Source organism: Arachis stenosperma, chromosome 1 (genome assembly GCF_014773155.1).
Source record: "Arachis stenosperma cultivar V10309 chromosome 1, arast.V10309.gnm1.PFL2, whole genome shotgun sequence".
Lineage (NCBI taxonomy): Eukaryota > Viridiplantae > Streptophyta > Magnoliopsida > Fabales > Fabaceae > Arachis > Arachis stenosperma.
In genome coordinates, this window is record NC_080377.1 from 102,671,667 (window position 1) to 102,686,358 (window position 14,692).

Sequence of the window (14,692 nt, forward strand, 5' to 3'; positions counted from 1 at the left end):
TCCATCAGAAGATCCTTACCAGTTCTTAACTGAGTTCTTGCAGATCTGTGAGACTGTTAAGACTAATGGAGTAGATCCTGAAGTCTACAAGCTCATGCTTTTCCCTTTTGCTATAAGAGACAGAGCTAGAGCATGGTTAGACTCTCAACCTAAAGATAGCCTGGACTCCTGGGATAAGCTGGTCACGGCCTTCTTGGCTAAGTTCTTTCCTCCTCAAAAGTTGAGCAAGCTTAGAGTGGATGTTCAAACCTTCAAACAAAAAGATGGTGAATCCCTCTATGAAGCTTGGGAAAGATACAAACAGATGACCAAAAGATGTCCTTCTGACATGTTCTCAGAATGGACCATGATAGATATATTCTATTATGGTCTATCTGAGTTCTCCAAGATGTCATTGGACCATTCTGCAGGTGGATCCATTCACCTAAAGAAAACGCCTGTAGAAGCTCAAGAACTTATTGACATGGTTGCAAATAACCAATTCATGTACACTTCTGAGAGAAATTCCGTGAATAATGGGACACCTCAAAGGAAGGGAGTTCTTGAAATTGATGCTCTGAATGCCATATTGGCTCAGAACAAAATGTTGACTCAGCAAGTCAACATAATTTCTCAAAGTCTGAATGGATGGCAAAATGCATCCAATAGTACTAAAGAGGCATCTTCTGAAGAAGAAGCTTATGATCCTGAGAACCCTGCAATAGCGGAGGTAAATTATATGGGTGAACCTTATGGAAACACCTAAAATTCATCATGGAGAAATCATCCAAATTTCTCATGGAAGGATCAACAAAAGCCTCAACAAGGCTTTAATAATGGTGGAAGAAATAGGCTCAGCAATATCAAGCCTTATCCATCATCTTCTCAGAAACAGACAGAGAATTCTGAATAGAGCACCTCTAATTTAGCTAATCTAGTCTCTAATCTGTCTAAGGCCACTTTAAGTTTCATGAGTGAAACAAGATCCTCCATTAGAAATTTGGAGGCACAAGTGGGCCAGCTGAATAAGAAAGTTACTGAAACCCCTCCTAGTACTCTCCCAAGCAATACAGAAGAGAATCTAAAGAGAGAGTGCAAGACCATTGATATACTCAACATGGCCGAATGCAAGAAGGAGGAAGAGGACGCGAATCCCAATGAAGAAGATCTCATGGGACGTCTCTCAAGCAGGAAGGAGATCCCTATTGAGGATCCAAAGGAATCTGAGGCTCATATAGAGACCATAGAGATTCCATTAAATCTCCTTCTACTATTCATGAGCTCTGAAGATTATTCTTCCTCTGAAGAGGATGAAGATGTAACTGGAGAGCAAGTTGCTCAATATCTAGGAGCCATCATGAAGCTGAATGCCAAATTGTTTGGTAATGAGACTTGGGAAGGTGAACCTCCCTTGCTCATTGGTGAACTAGATACATGGGTTCATCAAACTTTACCTCAAAAAAAAATAAGATCCTGGCAAATTCTTAATACCCTGTACCATAGGCACCATAACCTTTCAAAAGGCTCTGTGTGACCTGGGGTCAAGCATAAATCTTATGCCACTCTCTGTAATGGAGAAGCTGGGGATCATTGAGGTACAGCCTGCCTTATTCTCATTACAAATGGCAGACAAGTCAGCAAAACAAGCTTATGGATTGGTAGAGGATGTGTTTAGTAAAGGTTGAAGGCCTTTACATCCCTGCTGATTTCATAATCTTAGACACTAGGAAGGAGGAGGATGAATGCATCATCCTTGGAAGACCTTTCCTATCCACAGTAGAAGCAGTGATAGATGTTAACAGAGGAGAATTAATCCTTCAATTGAATGGGGACTACCTTGTGTTTAAGGCTCAAGGATCTTCTTCTTTAACAATGGAGAGGAAGCATGAAAAGCTTCTCTCAGTACAGAGTCAAACAAAGCCCCCACAATCAAACTCTAGGTTTGGTGTTGAGAGGCCACAGCCAAACTCTAAGTTTGGTATTGAATCCCTACATCCAAACTCTAAGTTTGGTGTTGGGAGTCTACAATATTGACCTGATCACCTGTGAGGCTCCATGAGATCCCACTGTCAAGCTATTGACCTTAAAGAAGTGCTTATTGGAAGGCAACCCAATTTTTATTTATCTAATTTTATTTTATTTTCATTGTTCTTTTATGTTTTATTAGGTTCATGATCATGTGGAGTCACGAAAAAAATATTAAAATTACAAATAGAATAAAAAATAGTAGAAGAAAAATTGCACCCTGGAGGAAGGACTTACTGGCGTTTAAACGCAAGTAAGGAGCATCTGGCTGGCGTTCAACGCCAGAACAGAGCATGGATCTGGCGTTGAATGCTAGAAACAAGCAACATCCTGGCGTTGAAACGCCAAGAATGCACCCTGAGGAGAGCTGGCGCTGAATGCCAGAAACAAGCATGGAACTAGCGTTCAACAACAGAAACATGCTGCACATGGGCATTGAACGCCCAGAGCATGCATCACTTCGGCGTTTAAATGCCAGAATTGCATGCAAAGGCATTTTACATGCCTAATTGGTGCAGGGATGTAAATCCTTGACACCTCAGGATCTGTGGACCCCACAGGATCCCCACCTACCATATTCTCCCCTCTTATCAACATTCATCCTCTCTTTCCAATAAACAGTCTTCCCCAAAACCCTTCACCAATCACCTCAATCTCTCTTCCCAACAATACCCTTCACCACTCATATCCATCCACTCTTCCCCATAAACCCCACCTACCTTCAAAATTCAAAATTTCTTTCCCACCCAAACCCACCCTAAATAGCCGAACCTACTCCCTCTCTCCTCCCTATATAAACCCCTCCATTCTCCTTCATTTTCACACAACACACAACCCCCTCTTCTATACCTTGGCCGAATACACCTCCCCCTCACTCTCCTCCATATTTTCTCTTCTTCTTCTTCTTTTCTTTCTTCTCTTGCTCGAGGGCGAGCAATATTTTAAGTTTGGTGTGATAAAAGCATAAGCTTTTTGTTTTTCCATTACCATTGATGGCACCTAAGGCCGAAGAAACCTCTAGAAAATGGAAAGGGAAGACAAAAGCTTCCACCTCCGAGTCATGGGAGATGGAAAGATTCATCTCAAAGCCCATCAAGACCACTTCTATGATGTTGTGGCCAAGAAGAAGGTGATCCCCGAGGTCCCTTTCAAGCTCAAGAAAAATGAGTATCCGGAGATCTGACATGAGATCCAAAGAAGAGGTTGGAAAGTTCTAACCAACCCCATCCAACAAGTCAGAATCTTGATGGTTTAAGAGTTCTATGCCAATGCATGGATCACTAGGAACCATGATCAAAGTATGAACCTGAATTCAAAGAACTATCTTACAATGGTTTGGGGGAAATACTTAGATTTTAGTCTGGAAAATGTGAGGTTGGCATTCAACTTGCCCATGATGCAAGGAGATGCATGCCCCTACACTAGAAGGGTCAACTTTAATCAAAGGTTGGACCAAGTCCTTATGGACATATGTGTGGAAGGAGCTCAATGGAAAAGAGACTCCAAAGGCAAATCGGTTCAATTAAGAAGACTGGACCTTAAGCCTGTGGCTAGAGGATGGTTGGAATTTATCCAACGCTCCATCATCCCTACTAGCAACCGATCCGAAGTTACTGTGGATCGGGCCATCATGATCCATAGCATCATGATTGGAGAGGAAGTAGAAGTTCATGAAGTTATCTCTCATGAATTCTACAAAATAGCCGATAAGCCCTCTACTTTGGCAAGGCTAGCTTTTCCTCATCTTATTTTCCATCTACGTTACTCAACTGGAGTTATCATAGAAGGAGACATCCTCATTGAGGAAGATAAGCCCATCACTAAGAAAAGGATGGAGCAAACAAGAGAGCCCACTCATGGATCCCAAGAGACGCATGAAAAAGTTCATCACCAAGAAATCCCGGAGATGCCTCAAGGGATGCACTTTCCCCCCAACAACTATTGGGAACAACTCAACACTTTTCTAGAAGATTTGAGTTATATTGTGGATCAATTAAGGGTGGAACATCAAGAGCACTCCATCATTCTCCATGAAATTAGAGAAGATCAAACAGCAATGAGGGAGGAGCAACAAAAGGCAAGGAAGAGACATAGAAGAGCTTAAGGACATCATTGGTCCTTCAAGAAGAAGGCACCACTAAGGTGGACTCATTCCTTGTTCTTATTTCTCTATTTTTTGATTTTTATGCTATATGTTTATCTATGTTTTGTGTCTCTACTTCATGATCATAAGTATGTAGTAACTATGTCTTAAAGCTATGAATAAATTCCATAAATCCTTCACCTCTCTTAAATGAAATATGTTTTAATTCAAAAGAACAAGAAGTACATGAGTTTCGAATTTATTCTTGAAATTAGTTTAATTATATTGATGTGGTGACAATACTTTTTGTTTTCTGAATGAATGCTTGAACAGTGCATATTTTTGATCTTGTTGTTTATGAATGTTAAAATTGTTGGCTCTTGAAAGAATGATGAACAAAGAGAAATGTTATTGACAATCTGAAAATTCATGAAATTGATCCTTGAAGCAAGAAAAAGCACTGAATAGCGGAAAAAAAAATTTGGCGAAAAAATAGAAAGAAAGAAAGAAAAAGCAAACAGAAAAAGCCAATAGCCCTTAAAACCAAAAGGCAAGGGTAAAAAGGATCCAAGGCTTTGAGCATCAATGGATAGGAGGGCCCAAGGAAATAAAATCCAGGCCTAAGCGGCTAAATCAAGTTGTCCCTAACCATGTGCTTGTGGCATGCAGGTCCAAGTGAAAAGCTTGAGACTGAGTGGTTAAAGTCATTATCCAAAGCAAAAAGAGTGTGCTTAAGAGCTCTAGACACCTCTAAGTGGGGACTCTAGCAATGCTGAGTCATAATCTGAAAAGGTTCACCCAGTCATGTGTCTGTGGCATTTATGTATCCAGTGGTAATATTGGAAAACAAAGTGCTTAGGGCCACGGCCACGACTCATAAAAGTAGCTGTGTTAAAGAATCAACAAACTTAATTAGGAGAATCAATAACACTATCTGAAATTCTAAGTCCCTAGAGATGCCAATCATTCTAAACTTCAAAGGAAAAAGTGAGATGCCAAAACTGTTCAGAAACAAAAAGCTACAAGTCCCGCTCATCTAATTTGAACTAATATTCATTGATATTTTGGGATTTATAGTATATTCTCTTCTTTTTATCCTAATTGATTTTCAGTTGCTTCGGGACAAGCAACAATTTAAGTTTGGTGTTGTGATGAGCGGATAATTTATACGCTTTTTGGCATTATTTTTAGGTAGTTTTTAGTAGGATCTAGCTACTTTTAGGGATATTTTCATTAGTTTTTATGCTAAATTCACATTTCTGGACTTTACTATAAGTTTGTGTGTTTTTCTATGATTTCAGATAATTTCTGGCTGAAATTGAGGGACCTGAGCAAAACTCTGATAAAAGGCTGACAAAGGACTGCTGATGTTGTTGGATTCTGACCTCCCTGCACTCGAAATAGATTTTCTGGAGCTACAAAACTCCAAATGACGCGCTCTCAATGGCGTTGGAAAGTAGACATCCAGAGCTTTCCAGCAATATATAATAGTCTATACTTTATTAGTGATTAGACGATGTAAACTGGCGCTCAACTCCAGTTCCATGCTGCATTCTCGAGTCAAACGCCAGAAACACGTCACGAACCAGAGTTGAACGCCAAAAACACATTATAACTTGGCGTTCAACTCCAAGATAAGCCTCAGCTCGTGTAAAGATCAGGCTCAGCCCAAGCACACACCAAGTGGGCCCCGGAAGTAGATTTTTGCATCAATTACTTACTTTTGTAAACCCTAGTAGCTAGTCTAGTATAAATAGGACTTTTTACTATTGTATTAGAAATCTTTGGTCTCAGTTTTATATTATTATTCATCTTAGGAGACTATTGATCACGTTTTGGGGGCTGGCCATTCGGCCATGCCTGAACCTTCATCACTTATGTATTTTCAATGGTGGAGTTTCTACATACCATAGATTAAGGGTGTGGAGCTCTGCTGTACCTCGAGTTTTAATGCAAGTACTACTAGTTTCTATTCAATTTGAGTTATTCCTGTTCCAAGATATTCGTTTCACTTCACCAAGATATTCGTTTCTCACCTATGAACGAGCGTGACTGACAACCACTTCCGTTCTACCTTAGACCGGGCACATATCTCTTGGATTTCTTAATCAGAATTTTCATGGTATAAGCTAGAATTGATGGCGGCATTCATGGGAATCCGGAAAGTTTAACCTTGTCTGTGGTACTCCAAGTAGGATTCCGGGATTGAATGTTTGTGACGAGCTTCAAACTCGCGATTGTTGGGCGTGATGACAAACGCAAAAGAATCAAGGGATTCTATTCTGACATAATCGAGAACCGACAGATGATTAGCCGTGCTGTGACAGAGCATTTAGACCATTTTCACTGAGAGGTTAGGATGTAGCCATTGACAACGGTGATGCCCTACATACAGCTTGCCATGGAAAGGAGTAAGAAGGATTGAAGGAAGGCAGTAGGAAAGCAGAGATCCAACAGGGACAAGCATCTCCAGACACTTATCTGAAATTTCCACCATTGAATTACATAAGTATTTCTATCTTTATTTTCGGTTTTATTTATTTACTAATCGAAAACTCCATAACATTTATTATCTGCCTAACTGAGATTTACAAGATGACCATAGCTTGCTTCATACCAACAATCTCCGTGGGATCGACCCTTACTCATGTAAGGTTTATTACTTGGACGACCCAGTGCACTTGCTGGTTAGTTGTGCGGAGTTGTGACTAAGTGTGACCAAGTTTTTAGTGCCATTGTTGATGATCCCAATTTTGTGCACCACAATTAAATAAAGGAATTGGGCAATTGTTCAAGCTTAGAGAGATTGGATTGCCAAGGAATTGAGATCCAATCACTTAAGATTGCCAAGGAGATCAATGAATGCATTGATTGAGGAAGAGATGAGAATGAATTTGATCCGGAGAATGCAACATCTCCTAAGCCCAATGAATCTCCCATTTTTTATCTTACCCATTCTCTTTACTTTCTGCCATTTATTTCCATGTTCATCTCCCCAAATCCCCATTTAAGATTCTGCACTTTATTTTCTGTAATTTACTTTCCTGCCATTTAATTTCCTGCAATATCAACTACATTCTGTTTAGCTCAACTAGCACACTCTTCCAACTAAAGTTGCTTGACCAATCAATCCCTATGGGATTCGACCTCACTCTATTGTGAGTTTTTACTTGACGACAATTCGGTATACTTGCCGAAAGGAAATTTGTTTAGAGACAAGTTTTCGTGCATCAAGTTTATGGCGCCGTTGCCGGGGATTGATTTTGTATCAACAATGATTAAGTTGGAAGTTCACTAGATTGAGCATTTTTCTTTTGTTTGTTTATTTTATCTAATCATTTACCTTTAGTTTATTTAGTTTCTTCCTCATCCCCCTATCCCCTCGTTATTTTATGTTTCTTTGAATTTACTTACAATTCTGCTCACTAACCCACCAACTGTTTGATAATTTGCACCACTCACACTAACAATCACTCTAACAAGAATAATCACTTCATTTTATTTCTTGTCGTGTGCTCTGTTAGTTGTATGACAGGGAGAAGAAGCAGAGCTTCAACTTCCTTTGATTTCGAACCTAAGTGGACCCTCCGTAGATTGAGGAGGGAAGCAAGAGGGAAAAGAGTTATTGGTGCTGAGGAAGTGAAAGAGTACTTTGAAACAAATATGAAAGAGAACTTGGAAAACAGCTATGAAGAAGAAGCTCACAACCATGCCAGAGAAGGCCATGTGAGTCATGCTGGGCAAGAAAGGAGAGTTATAGGCTCTTACATCAATCCAAACCCAGGAAATTGTGAAAGTAGCATCCAGAAGCCAACCATACATGCCAATAACTTTGAATTGAAACCCCAGCTTATCACCCTTGTTCAGAATAATTGCTCATTTGGAGGAAGTGCCCAAGAAGATCCTAATCAACATCTAACCACCTTTCTGAGAATATGTGACACCGTGAAGTCTAATGGTGTTCATCCGGATGTCTATAGATTGCTTTTGTTCCTTTTCTCACTCAGGGACAAAGCATCTAAGTGGCTGGAATCCTTCCCGAAGGAGAGCTTAAAAAATTGGGAGGACGTGGTAAACAAGTTTTTGGCAAGACTCTACCCTCCTCAAAGAATTAATAGGCTGAGAGCTGAGGTACAAACTTTCAGACAACAAGATGGTGAAACTCTCTATGAGGCATGGGAGAGATTTAAGGACTTAACAAGAAGATGCCCACCAAACATGTTCAATGAATGGGTTCAACTGCACATCTTCTATGAAGGTCTTTCTTATGAGTCAAAGAAGGCTGAAGACCATTCATCAGGGGGCTCTCTAAACAAAAAAAGACCATTGAAGAAGCCATAGATGTCATAGAGACTGTGGCTGAGAATGACTACTTCTATACTTCTGAAAGAAGCAACACTCGAGGAGTAATGGAGCTAAACCACATAGATGCATTGCTGGCTCAGAATAAGATGATCACCAAGCAGCTAGCAGATCTCACCAAGAAGGTGGAAGAAAACCAAGTCGCAGCAGTCATCACTTCATCACCAGCTCAAGAAGGAGTGAATGTAGGAGAAGAAGGTAACTGGGAACAAGCCAACTATGTTGGAAACTCACCCAGACAGATCCATGATCCATACTCCAAAATTTATAATTCTGGATGGAGAAACCATCCTAACTTTGGGTGGGAAAATCAGCAAGACCATGGCCAGGACCAAAGACACCGCAACCACAATCCCAACAACAATGCAACTCACCAACATACCACACAGAGATCCTATCAACAGCCACCTAATCACCCTTCTCAACCACCTAATCTCAACCCACCATCACTAACCGAGGATAGACTCTCCAGAATTGAGACTCTACTTGAAGACATATGTAAAAAAGTCCAAGACAACAGAGTGTTCAAGGATGAAGTGCGAGCCAACATCAAAAACCAGGGAGACACCATCAAGAGGCTGGAGTCCCAAGTGGGGTATCTATCTCAACAGTTTCCAAAACCCACTGATAGTTTTCCAAGTGACACAGAGAAGAACCCAAGAGGAGAAACAAAGAAAGTAAGGTGGGAAAAATGCAAGATGATCACTATGAGTGATGAGAGGAGTGTGGAGGAAGTGCACACAAAAACAGAACATCTCCAAGACATTCCAAAGGAAAAATCATGAAGAAGGAAACCATACACCCCAACCCACACATAGGGAGGAGCTAAAGAAAGGGGAGACCCTAAACTCATATGCACCCTTTCCCCAAAGGCTTAAAGGTGGAGTAGCAAGGAGAATGTATTCAAGCTTCCTCGATATGTTTGCATCTCTTGATGTAAATATACCATTCATTAAGGCCCTTCAGCAAATGCCTTCCTACATCAAGTACATAAAGGAGCTACTGGCTAAAAAGAGTTCATGTAAGAGTTTTCACCATGGGAGGAGGCTTCAACATTGTACTCTGTATGCAAGTACCTCCTCTATCAGGGGGTAGTAGAGGTTTAAAGACATTGAAACCCAACCAATCCTTATGTAATTGCAGTATGAACTTGCCTCTCTCAGCATCAATGAAGTTTCTCCCTGTAGAGAGAGGCCTTTGCTTCAAAACCCCAGCAAAGGAAATCTTGATTTGCAGTTTCTTGAAGACTTCCAAGAACTGAGGGATGCTCATCCTTGGTTTCCTTTTGGGACTCCTGAGGGTGTGGTGCTTCAAGCTCTTGAATAGGTGTCATAGAGGAGGAATGTGAAAGTGTGACCTCAGCCTTTTCTGGAGTTTCTCTATCCTCTGACCCTTTAGTAGTTTGTACTTCCTCCTTTGGTATGGATTCAGTAACCATTATGATGGCCTTGCACTCTACGCTTGGGGTAGGCACTGTGTCACTGGGAAGAGTGAGAGGTCTTTTCAGTTTCTCATTAGGATTCCTCTGAATGACTGCACTAAACTCCTTAGGAAGCACCACTGTCTCTACTTCCTTCCAATCCCTCTTGTTATTCAGTATTTCCTTCATGAACTTAGCATATGAAGGCATTTGTTCAAGAGCCTCTACAAAGGGGAGTTTGATCTCCAGCATCTTAAAATCTTCTAAGAACTTGGAGAATTGCTTATCATTTTCTTCCCGCTGAAGTCTCTAAGGATATGGTAACTTGGCCTTGTACTCTAAGGCTTTAGGTAGTGCAGGATGAGTGGCAAAAGTCACTAAAAAAGGATTGTCAGGATGTCTAGCGAGGATGTCCTTTGAATTGGCGTTTATGCCTCCTCCCCTTTTTGGGCGTTGAACACCCTTAGTGACCGCTGCTGGGCATTGAGCGTCAGTGTTGCTTTTCTCTAGGCGTTCAGTGCCCTTGGTAGTGCCTTGGGTTGTTGGGTTTTCACTCTCTAGTGTTTCCTCTTCGCCCTACTCTCTATTTTTCTGAGGCTGTGTATCTAGTGCCGTACTACTCCTGAATTGAATAGCTTGTCACTCCTTTCTTATCTATTCAGATATCTGTTGTTCAACCTGGCTCAACTGTGCTTCCATATTCTTGATGGAAGCTTGGGTCTCCAGCAATACTACTTGCAAGCTTAGAACTTGTTGTGTGAGAAGGTGCAGCTGCTGGGTTAATGGTTCACTTTGTTCTGCAGGGTTAGATTCAGTGGACACTGTCTGGACCTTTCCTTTCATTGAAGTCTCACCAGATGAGTATAGATGCTGGTTACTGGCGACTGTCTCAATGAGTTCTTGAGCTTTGTAAATTGTCTTTTTCATGTGTATTGAACCACTTGCAGAATGATCTAGGGACATCTTAGCTATGTCTGTGAGTCCGTAATAGAAAATATCTAGCTTTACCCATTCTAAAAATATTTTCATGGGGCATTTCGTAGCATCATTCTGTATCTCTCCCAAGCACATAAAGAGACTCATTCTCTTCTTGTTTGAAGCCTTGAATGTCCAGCCTTAGCTGGGATAGCTTCCTTGGGGGGAAGTATTAGTTCAAGAACTTGTCCACTAACTTATCCCAGGTTCTCAAGCTCGATTTGGGTTGAGTATCCAACCACCTCTTTGCTTGCCCTTTTACGGTAAACGGAAAGAGCAGCAGCCTGTAGACATCCTGGTTTACTCCATCGGCTTGTACTGTGTCAGAAATCTACAGGAAGTCTGCAAGCAATTCTGTGGGTTCTTCTTGTAGAAGCCCATAAAACTCGCAATTTTGTTGCACTAGGAAGATCAACTCTGGGTTGAGCTCAAAATGATCTACTCCAGTAGGAGGTATACTAATGCTGCTTCCATAGAAATCAGGATTGAGAGCTGAGAAAGATTCCAGGGTTTTTCTGGGTTGTACACCTCCATCTAGATACATAGTGATTCTAGTGTTCCTGCAAAGTCAAGAAATAATGGAAGGTGGGGAGTCTCCATGTCAAAGTCTAGAGAATTCCCAACGAAGTACCCAAAAGATAAATATTTTTTTAAATTTAAAAAATAAATAAATAAATAAAATTAGAAATTTCAAAAATTAAAAAGAAAAAGTCAATTAAAGATTTTGAATTTCAAAAATTGGAAAGAAAAAGTCAAGAGAAAGAAACTTTTAAATTAAAATAAGATAAAACAAATAATTAACTAACAAGATTTGAAAATAAAATAAAAGATTTGATTTTGAAAATTTTTGAAAATTAAAAAGAAAGAGTCGATTAAAGATTTTAAAATTTAAATTTGGAAAGAAAAAGTCAAACAAAATAAGATAAGATTTTAGAATTTTAAGATAGAATATTTGATTTTGAAAAATTTTGAAATTAAAAAGATAAAGTCAAAGAAAGATTTTGAAATTCAAAATTTGAAAAAGTCAAGAGAGAGAGAAACAAGATAATATGATATTTTAAAAATTTAAAAGTTTTTAAAATTCAAATTTAAAAGAAAGAAAAGATTTAGAAATTTGAAAATTAAAATAAGATAAGAAAAGATTTTGAAATTCAAACTTAAGAAAGAGAAACTAGCCAAATACTAAACTTTTAGAAATTGAATTTAAAATAAAAGTAAAGATAAGATAACAAAACTTTGAAAATTAAAGGGAAAGATAAAATAAGATTTAAAGATAGAAAAGATAAATAAGGAAATTAAATGAAAACATTACTAACGGAATACCAAACTTAAAATTTGAAATTAAATTTTAAAGATTTTCGAATACATATATATATATATATATATATATATATATATATATATATAACTTTTTTTGAAATTAAAAAGAAAAGAAAAATACTAAACAGACACCAAACTTAAAGATTTTAAAATCAAAAACATAAATTTCAAAAAAAAATAGAGAGAGAAACACTGAAAGACACCAAACTTAAAAGTTTTGAAATCAAACAAGGGAAAATACAAAATATTCAAACACAAAGAAAGACAACAAGAACAATTTTCGAAAATTTGAGAAAAGAAATAAAAACCAAAGGGATACCAAACTTAAGACTTGACACAAGACTCAAACAAAAGAAAAGATGACTAAAGATGAATTTTTGAAAAAGACTTTTAAAGAGTTTTCAAAAATTAACAAGAAAAGAAATTAAAAGAAAACTAGTAAAAAGTACCTGATCTAAGGAGCAAGACAACTGGTAGTTGTCAATCTCGAACAATCCCCGGCAATGGTGCCAAAAACTTGGAGCGCGAAATTATAACTCACACAACTGAACCGACAAGTGCACCGGGTCGTCCAAGTAATACCTCAGGTGAGTGAGGGTCGAATCCCATTAGGATTGCTCAATTGAGCAAGTTGTGGTTATCCTGCAGATCTTAGTTAGGCGAATAGAAAGCTGATTATTGTTGTTGTAGGCACATAAAATAAAATGATAAAGAAAGAGACACTGAATTAACGTAAAAATAGTAATAAAGAATCAGTTAAGGCTTTGGAGATGCTTTATCTTTCTGGATTAACTTTTCTTACTAATTACTTCAATAATGACTGATTCATTCTTGGTGAATTTTGTTGAAATTTTGATGAAATTTGATGAAATTCAAGCTATGAATTTGTGTTCTTGATTGTAGCTGGAAAACAAAATCCTAACCCTTAAATTGGGATTGAATTTGTATTGAAATCAATTGGAAAATGTAGGGCTTTGGTGGCTGCAATTTTATTTTAAATTTTGGTAAAAATCGGTTACTGAGAAGATTGAAAAACGAGTGCAACCAGAGAAAGAATCTGAAGAATTTATGAGGAACACTTTGAGTGTGATAAAGAACAATGAAAAAAAGGTTTTAGATATTAAAAATGGCAAGAAAGTAATTATTTTGGTGTTTGGGGGGTTAATTTGTAATTTTCAAAATTTAGGGTGGTTAATGTAAAAATATTTAAAGTTACGGGTGGTAAAAAGTAGATTTATAAAGTAAAATTTAAAAATGAAGTAATTTTTGAAAATTTAATGATAAAACGATAAATAATAATATTTAATTAAAAAAAATATTTTAATAAAAATAATAAAATAAAACGGAAAAGACAATTTTTCGTAAAAGTTTTAGAAAGACAATTTTAAGCGCAGAATCTTATAATTACCTTCATAAAATACTTAGGGAGTGGTAATAACATATTGGTGAGGCAAAGACAAAGGAAAGATAAAAAGTTGAAGAAAGGATAAAAATCAAGGAAAAAGTCGGTAAAGTTTTAATGACAGAAACAAACAGAGATTAGTGAACGAACTAGGAGCAACATAGTTAGTACTTGAGTTGTTTCTAGGGTTAGGTATAATATGAAAAGTTAAACTGTTTCAGTATAGACTTAATGAACCTATACTTGGGACAGGCTAACTATTCATACCAAAACGTACATAAGCTTTAAATACATACGTTAAGTAGAGAAATCAGAGCAGAGTTAAGTGACACAGAGAAAAGAGTAACTAGAGCAGAGAGATAAAGAGAAAAGAGTAATATGATAAAGAGAATAAAGAACAAACAAAGGGCCTATTGAAAGGTCATATGCTTCAGAGATATTTGTGTGTATGTTTGTTGCTTGAGGCAACCCAGAGCTTCTATAGGAAAACAAAGTTACCTATAGTCATTTTCTGTTCCCCAGAACAGAGTATATATATATATATATATATATATATATATATATATACTTTCCTGTGAGTAGAAAGCAGAGGCTGTCTCAGTAGAGCTACTATTATTATATGTGCATTTATTTAGAACGGAAAATCGTATCCGAGAAATCGAGGACTCGTGACCGGATAAATGTCAAGATTGTGGGCAGATAACCGACACATGAGCTCATGGCCTATACTAGGGCTAGACATGCTTCATTCTTGTCTGCACATCATTCTCTGTTGCATTTCTTGTGTATGTGTGCTTTACTTCCTATTTTTGTTTGCTTGTATGCTATTTCTATGTTTTCTTCTATTTTTACTATTTTCTATTTTCTCTACTTTTCTGTTATCTACTTTCCTATCTTCCTCTGTTTTTTGTAAAGAACTTGGTTATTTGATAAACACGACGGAGCCGATTAACATGACTAATTAGCCTGACTCTACTAAGAACTCCCAAGTTCTTACCCCCTTCTTTCCCTCTCCCCCTCTAGATGGAAATGTGCGTGATATTCTATAAGTTTGAGGACCCTTAAATCTACAAGGATCCAGTACACTACAGTTATTTCATTATGGGATTAAAGCCTCGTATCAGAC

General features: G+C 38.1%; 2 non-coding genes across 2 annotated transcripts; both read right to left on the reverse strand.

Annotated features, from left to right (window-relative positions):
* Positions 1–226: 226 nt before the first annotated feature.
* LOC130949934 (small nucleolar RNA R71) lies at positions 227–330 on the reverse strand. The gene has a single exon (XR_009073490.1). It is a non-coding gene; the product is annotated as a small nucleolar RNA R71 (small nucleolar RNA).
* Positions 331–8,203: 7,873 nt separating this feature from the next.
* On the reverse strand, positions 8,204–8,310 carry LOC130954853 (small nucleolar RNA R71). The gene has a single exon (XR_009076434.1). It is a non-coding gene; the product is annotated as a small nucleolar RNA R71 (small nucleolar RNA).
* Between the last annotated feature and the right edge of the window lie 6,382 nt (positions 8,311–14,692).